The sequence below is a fragment of the Pristiophorus japonicus genome, chromosome 21 (assembly GCF_044704955.1).
Source record: "Pristiophorus japonicus isolate sPriJap1 chromosome 21, sPriJap1.hap1, whole genome shotgun sequence".
NCBI lineage: Eukaryota > Metazoa > Chordata > Chondrichthyes > Pristiophoridae > Pristiophorus > Pristiophorus japonicus.
In genome coordinates, this window is record NC_091997.1 from 94,465,894 (window position 1) to 94,474,011 (window position 8,118).

At 46.6% G+C, this 8,118-nt stretch overlaps 1 pseudogene; it reads left to right on the forward strand.

Annotated features, from left to right (window-relative positions):
* The first annotated feature begins 1,480 nt into the window (after positions 1-1,480).
* Positions 1,481-7,795, forward strand: LOC139233573 (G-protein coupled receptor 15-like; annotated as a pseudogene).
* The last annotated feature ends 323 nt before the right edge of the window (positions 7,796-8,118 follow it).

An 8,118-nucleotide genomic window follows, 5' to 3' on the forward strand; every position in this document is an offset into this window, starting at 1 on the left:
CAGGTTAGATGCAGGAAGAATGTTCCCGATGTTAGGGAAGTCCAGAACCAGGGGACATAGTCTTAGGATAAGGGGTAGGCCATTTAGTACTGAGATGAGGAGAAACTTCTTCACTCAGAGAGTTGTTAACCTGTGGAATTCCCTGCCGCAGAGAGTGGTTGATGCCAGTTCATTGAATATATTCAAGAGGGAGTTAGATATGGCTCTTACGGTTAAGGGGATCAAGGGGTATGGAGAGAAAGCAGGAAAGGGGTACTGAAGGAATGATCAGCCATGATCTTATTGATTGGCGGTGCAGGCTCGAAGGGCCGAATGGCCTACACCTGCACCTATTTTTCTATGTTTCTATATCACCAACAATATGGGGGGCCAGATCAGGAGCTCTTTATGGCAGGAATGTGGAGCAGGCTGATGAAGAGTGGCCCTCCTATGATGAGGGGTGCGCTACTCGCATTATTGGAACCAGCCCAAGGGCAGCGGGTGGGGCCTATTGTTAGGACAGTTAGAGGATGCAGAAGATCATGTGCGAGAGTCAAGAACGGCTAATGTAGAGGGGGATTGGGACCAGTGACCAGGTTCAACCTCTGGGAAAGGTACAGGGTCAGGAAAGACAAAAAAAAGAATTACGCGAAGGGACATGATCGCGGCTTTACTGAAGGCATGAGCCCCCAAGGAAAAAATTGATGGAATCCCAACAGGAGCAATGTATTCTATGTGGAAGCAACACTGTGTCCCGGGAACAGAGAGGGTGAAAGGTGGGAGGTAAGGGAGACTAAGTCGGATAGCGATAAGCCTGCGGATGCGTAGAAACCACCTCCCGCTAGCCTATACCCCAATGTAGAAGAGCTGTGGAAGGCTAGTAATCCCCTCGACTAGGGGTGTGGCCGGGATCCGGGAGTACTCCCCATTAGAACCACATCAACCCAAGCTCCCGGGGACCTGAGGCCACACATTCTGATTACGATATATTGGCGGGGGGGGGGGGAACATAAAAGACATGTAGCTTTACTAGACACAGGGGCAGAATGTTACTATTATCCATGGAAATCCTAGGAAACACACAGGAACCCGTATGATGATTAATGGGTTCGGAGGGGCAGAAATGCCCGCTGTCCGAACAACTATCAGAATGGCGTTGGGAAATGGGCCTCCTCACTGGGTAACGGTCTTAATATCGGCAGTAAAGGAACATATTATTGGGATGGTTCTTTTAAAAGGAACCACACAAAACACCTCGTTCGGGCGATTCTCATTCGGGATACGGGCAATCACTGTGATTGCAGGGGAAGCAAAGTGGGAACCAGTGGTAATACCACGGCCATCACGTATCGTGACTCTTAAACAGTATCGAATACCTGGGGGACACAAAGAAATAGGGGAAACCATACAAGGGCTCTTGGAGGCGGGTATCATTAGGCATGCGGTGTCCCCCTACAATAGCCCTGTTAGGCCTGTGCTGAAACCCGACAAAAGTTTGAGGATGACTGTGGACTACCGACAAGTGAACAATTTGCCCCTCCCCTGGCAACCGCTGTCCCAGATGTAGTAACTATAACAGAGCGGCTGTCTGAAGAAGGTGCGGAGTGGTATGCGGTAATCGACCTGGCCAATGCCTTTTTCTCCATTCCAATTGCGGAAGAATCCCAGTTTGCATTCACTTGGGAAGGGAGGCAATACACGTTTAAATGCCTACCTCAAGGTTACCTACATAGCTCTACCCTATGCCACGGATTGGTGGCCCGGGACCTGGACATGTGCACGTTGTCTCCTAATGTCTCACTGGCACACTACATCAATGATGTACTAATAAGGGGTCCCACGGAGGCAGTGGTGTCAGAAGCCCGAGCTACTTTAGTCCAACACATACGAGACAGGGGCTGGGAGATAAATCCGAAGAAGGTGCAGGGCCCTAGCCAGACTGTCCAGTTTCTGGGGTTTCAATGGTCTCGGGGTGAGCGTGTCATACCCGAGCCTGTGAAAAATAAAATTCAAGGAATAGCCACCCCGACGAATAAAACTGAGACACAACGGTTCGTGGGACTATTGGGTTACTGGAGGAGACACATATCTCACCTCACGATGTTATTAAAACCACTGTATGCCGTAACACAAAAAAAGGCCCACTTCGAGTGGGGAAAGGAACAACAGGTGGCCTTTAATGCAGCCAAAGAAGCCGTAGCTCAAGCTTTACCCCGAGCCCCGCGAGTGCCTGGACAGCCTTTTGAGCTACAGGTATCTGTTACCAATGATACTGCAGTATGGAGTTTGTGGCAGGTTCAACATGGCACTCGTATACCGTTAGGGTTCTGGTCTAGAAAATTGACAGATGCTGCTACTCGTTACACTCCATTTGAGAAACAGTTATTAGCATGTTATTGGGCCCTAACAGAAACAGAAGGACAGACAGGGGACGACAAAGTCAGTTTAAGACCAGCCCTACCCATATTATCCTGGGTTCTCTCAGAAAATGAGACACACAAGGTCGGGCGAGCGTACAAAGCTCCATAGTGCACTGGAAATGGTATATCGCAGACAGAGCAAGTAAAGGAAAAGAAGGAATCACCCGACTACATGAGCATGTGGCTGAATACCCACAAACAGCTGAGAGTGAACTTACGCAGTCGTCTGTCAGTTTAACCAAAGAGTCACCGATCTCCTGGGGCGTGTCTTTTGAACAGTAAACACCTGAAGAACGTAGCCATGCCCAGTTCACAGATGGCTCAGCGGTCTGGCAAAACAGCCTTTGGCGATGGCGAGCCGCTGCCTTCAATCCAAAAACCCAGACAATTGTGCATGATGAGGGCGTGGGAGGCTCCAGCCAGTTAGCAGAACTAGCAGCTGTAGTCCTTGCGTTAGAAGAGGAACAGCAACAAGTACACATATATACTGACTCATGGGCAGTAGCCAATGGCATGGCGAGCTGGATGCGAAACTAGCATGAACATAACTGGCAAATAACTGGGATAGACTTGTAGTGAAAGCACCTATGGGAAGAAATATGGTCCAAAGCCCAGAAGATGAAAATAACTTAATATCATGTGGGCACTCACATGAAAAACACTTCAAAGTCCTCTGAATATAATAACACTGTTGATAATATAGCCTGGGTACGGGCTGTCAAAGAGGCGGAAGAGGAAGAATATGGCATAAGCAAGTGGGCCCACCACAAACCTGGACATTTGGGCATTCGGGGTACGATACAATGGGCACGAAATAGGGGGTTGCATTTGACTACGGATGGTGTTAAACAGATCATAAACACTTGTGAAATTTGTCAAAAGGTGAAGCATTTTCCCCAACAACGACAACCCAGTGCCCATAATAAGAGACGGACTCAACCAGCACAAATATGGCAGTTGATTATGTAGGACCTTTACCATTGCAACAACGGTTCCAATATTTGCTTACTGCTGTTAATACCTATTCTGGTCTTTTGGTAGCTTATCCAGTGACTAAAGTGAATCAACAAAGTACGATTAAAGGACTGGAGAATTTAATCACATACTACAGTGAGCCAGCAGAAGTACAGTCCGATAATGGGTCGCACTTCACAGGTCAAACAGTGCAACACTGGGCGGTAGACAACGGGATCTATTGGATGTTTCACATACTGCAAGCTGCAGGGTTAATAGAACGCATGAATGGACTACTTAAGCAACAGATTAAAATATTAACTCCCACTAACACATTGCAAGGGTGGTTAAAGGTCTTACCACAAGCAATGCGCAATCTGAATCACCGACCATTGCGGGGGTGGTGGGGGGAACTCCCATAAGCCACATGTTAGGCAAAGATAGTGTCCCTAGTATTGAAAAAGAAAATCAGACTCAGGACACAGTTTGTGAAAGAGGAAAAGTGTGGGTGCAGTACCCCCAGAAACCCTTACAAGCAGGAGAAATCTTAGCGAATTGGGTGCTCCTGACTGGTCAAGATATTCCTCTCTGTGTTGACAAGGGAAAATTGACTAAACAAGGCTGAAATTAACATATTTATGCTTCCTCCCACAGCAATTCTGCCCAAAATGGCTCGCAAGTCTCTGTGTCTCATTATCTGTGACTGTGCTACTTCCATCTCAAACACAGCATGGGATGGCCATATAGGGTGGCGGTTATCTAACACTGATCGTACGCAAGACAATCAAGGGTGGATTAGTGGGACATCTTTTATGGATGGTCCCCAAAAACATCCGCTGCTTTGAAGCTGTTAATACATCCTATCGTTGTTTTACTCGTCACGTTATTACTGCTTGTATGTATTCTTAGGTGTAGATTGCGGGCGTTGCTTGCGCATATTCAACATGTAACTGATGCATTACACCTTCAACTTGATTATATTACTTAGAATGCTTAAATATCAAGGATGTATTGTATTGTATGGGGTTATCACATGGGGTAATCACATACTGTTAATTATGATATTTAGTCACTTACAGTGTGTCTCTGACCCATGCCCTGTAGAATGTTGTTGCTATAGAGAGAGAGGGAAAGTGACCTTGAGACGCACACCAGCTTGTTATGAGATGGTCTGTGCCTCGAGATCTCATGCTTTGTGGATGAGCACCTGGGGCCTTACAGATTAGAAGTTGGCCATGAGCCACATGCACCCATGTTTGTTTGATAGTATAAAGAAGCGGTACTGTCCCGTAGCTCTTCGAACTTCACCTTGGACCGTGATTCGTGAGCGGTGCCGGGACCCCAAGGCTCCAGTCCAGCCATCGCTGTGGAGTTCCTGACGGGCTGAAGGCCGTGAGCGTTGTTGCATCTTATCATACTTCTCTTTTCTTCATAAACTGTATTAATATGTTTCTTTTCTCTCAGAAAACGGTATCTTATTCTTTACTTCGTTTCTCTTGTCTCTTATTTAACATTCATCCAGATCTCGAACCTGGGTCTATTATTATCGATCCAAAACAATCGGTGGTACCTATATGCACCATGACAACTGGCCGTTCACCCTCCTCCTACAAAATGTCCTGCAACCACTCCGAGACATCCTTGACCCTTGCACCAGGGAGGCAACATACCATCCTGGAGTCTCGATTGCGGCCGCAGAAATGTCTATCTATTCCTCTTACAATAGAATCCCCCACCACTATAGCTCTCCCGCTCTTTTTCCTACCCTCCTGTGCAGCAGAGCTCCCCACGGTGCCATGGACTTGACTGCTGCTGCCCTCCCCTGATGAATCATTCCCCCCAGCAGTACCCAAAACGGTGTATCTGTTTTGGACGCAGATGACCGCAGGGGACCTCTGCACTACCTTTCTTCTACTTCTCTTCCTGTTTGTCACTCATCCTCTATCTATCTGTGTAACCTGAACCTGCGGTATGACCAACTCACTAAACGTGCTATTCATGGCATCCTCAGCATCACGGATGCTCCAGAATGAATCCACCCATAGTTCGAGTGCCGCAATGTGGTCTGTCAGGAGCTGCAGCAGGACACACTTCCTGCACATGTAGTCGTCAGGGGCACTGGAAGCTTCGCTGAGTTCCCTGACCTTGCACACTCTGGGACTGGGTGGTATAGTGGATTATCACACTGTCCTTTTACACTCTGGAACTGGGTGGTACAGTGGGTTATCACACTGGCCTTTGATGCTCTGGGACTGGCTGGTACAGTGTGTTATCAAACTGTCCTTTCACTCACTGGGACTGGGTGGTACAGTGGGTTATCACACTGTCCTTTCACACTCTGGGACTGGATACAGTGGGTTATCACACTGTCCTTTCACACTCTGGGACTGGGTACAGTGGGTTATCATACTGTCCTTTTACACTCTGGGACTGGGTACAGTGGGTTATCACACTGTCCTTTTACACTCTGGGACTGGATGGTACAGTGGGTTTTCACACTGTCCTTTGAAGCTCTGGGACTGGCTGGTACAGTGCATTATCAAACTGTCCTTTCACTCACTGGGACTGGGTACAGTGGGTTATCATACTGTCCTTTCACACTCACTGGGACTAGGGTGGTACAGTGGGTTATCACACTGTCCTTTCACACTCACTGGGACTAGGGTGTTACAGTGGGTTATCACACTGTCCTTTCACATTCACTGGAACTAGGGTGGTACAGTGGGTTATCACACGGTCCTTTCACACTCTGGGACTGGGTGTTACAGTGGGTTATCACACTGTCCTTTCACACTCTGGAACTGGACACAGTGGGTTATCACACTGTCCTTTCACACTCACTGGGACTAGGGTGGTACAATGGGTTATCACACTGTCCTTTCATATTCACTGGGACTAGGGTGTTACAGTGGGTTATCACACTGTCCTTTCACACTCTGGGACTGGGCACAGTGGGTTATCATTTTAAATGCATTGTTCCTATTTTTTGTTACCTCTTCTTGATACCCTCTCTAATATATTCTGTAATGCAGTAGTGATGTTAGTTCCCATGTCGATTTGATGTCCCCACGTTAGTTTCGATATTTTTCCACTGCTTTCTTTTCACTATTACCTTTCATTATATTATTTTACATTCAGATGTCATTAGCCTGTCTTATATTTAATCTGGATAATTATTAAATCAGGACCACATGTCAAAGCTGTAAATTTCACAAAGATTCCTGTCGAATGGATGATTTTCCGGGAGTTGGACCAGTAATTTACAGTTCTCGCGCTCTCACACACAATAATTCACTCTCTCTCTTTCTCACACACATTCACTCCATTTCTCTTTGTCACATAGAGTCACTGTCTCTCCTTCTTCCTCACACACATTCACTCACTCACCCTCTTTCTCACACAAATTCACTCTCTCCCTCTCTTTCTCAGAAATTACTTTGCTCTCCCTCTTTCTCACACACACAGAATCACTAGCTCTCCCTCTTTGTCACACATTCACTCTCTCTTCCTCTCTCTCACACTCTCTCTCTCTCTGTTACAGCTGATTGTGATCCTGCCCTGAGGAAGGTGCGGTCTCTCCAGATGTATCACTCGGTACCTGGTATCCGTGGCGGTGACGGATCTCCTGGTCATTATAACTGCTGTGATATTAAACCGGATAGTAGGTATTGATTTCCCATTACGTTTCCCATCCCTCACTTCAGTCTGTAGTCTCCATTGTGTCCTGATCTATGCAACCATAGACTGTTCTGTCTGGTTAACGGTCGCTTTCACCTTTGATCGATATGTGGCCATTTGTTGCCAGAAGCTGAAAACAAAATATTGCACCAGGCGAACTGTGGCAGTGGTTATTGGAACGGTTTGTGCCCTGAACTGCGTCAAAAATACCTTCCTGTATTTTATATATGAACCTTTGTACACAGTTAACAGCACACCATGGTTCTGCAGCATAAAAATAACATTTTATACCTCTCCTGCATGGGTCGCATATGACTGGATTTTGATCATTTTAACTCCATGTCTTCCATTCATTCTGATTTTACTGCTCAATGCTGTGACTGTCAGCTACATTCTAGCGGCCAGTAGAGCCTGCAGGAGACTCCGGGCCCACAGCAGTGGAGAGAGTCAGAGCGACCCAGAAATGGAGAAGCGGAGAAAGTCCATCGTCTTACTCTTCTGTATCTCGGGCATTTTCATCCTGTTAAATGTGGTAATTACTTAGAACTTTCATCTGTGTCCAGATTGGGAGTGTTAGTTATTTCTCAGGATCTAGTGTCAACGAATCAAATATTATTCTGGAGGAAAGTGGATAGATGCTTCAATTTTTGAGTTCCTGCATCAACCCGTTTATTTATGCAGGGACCCAGAGTAAATTCAGAGAGGAGCTAAAGAATGGGGTGAAATATCCACTGAGACTTATTGTTAAATTATTTCAATGCTGAAAATGCTAAAGTATTAAATGAATTGTACCTTATATTCCGTGCAGTGCTCTTCTTGCGGGTGTCAGAAAAGGCAACCCCTCCCAGATACACAGGCACACACTCGAAGAACCTTACCCAATGTGAAATTAAAAATGTAGATGAGGCACACGATTCAGTGTTGTAACCCGCTCACAGTTAGTTTCCATTTCTCTTGTCGGTGCTGACTCAGGCCTGGGACATTCCCACCAGCCCCGGGACATTCCCACCAGCCCCGAAGGCCTTTGACTTTTTCTACATTCATGTGGGAGACTGAGAGTGTGACCTATAACTTGTCATGGGAGATA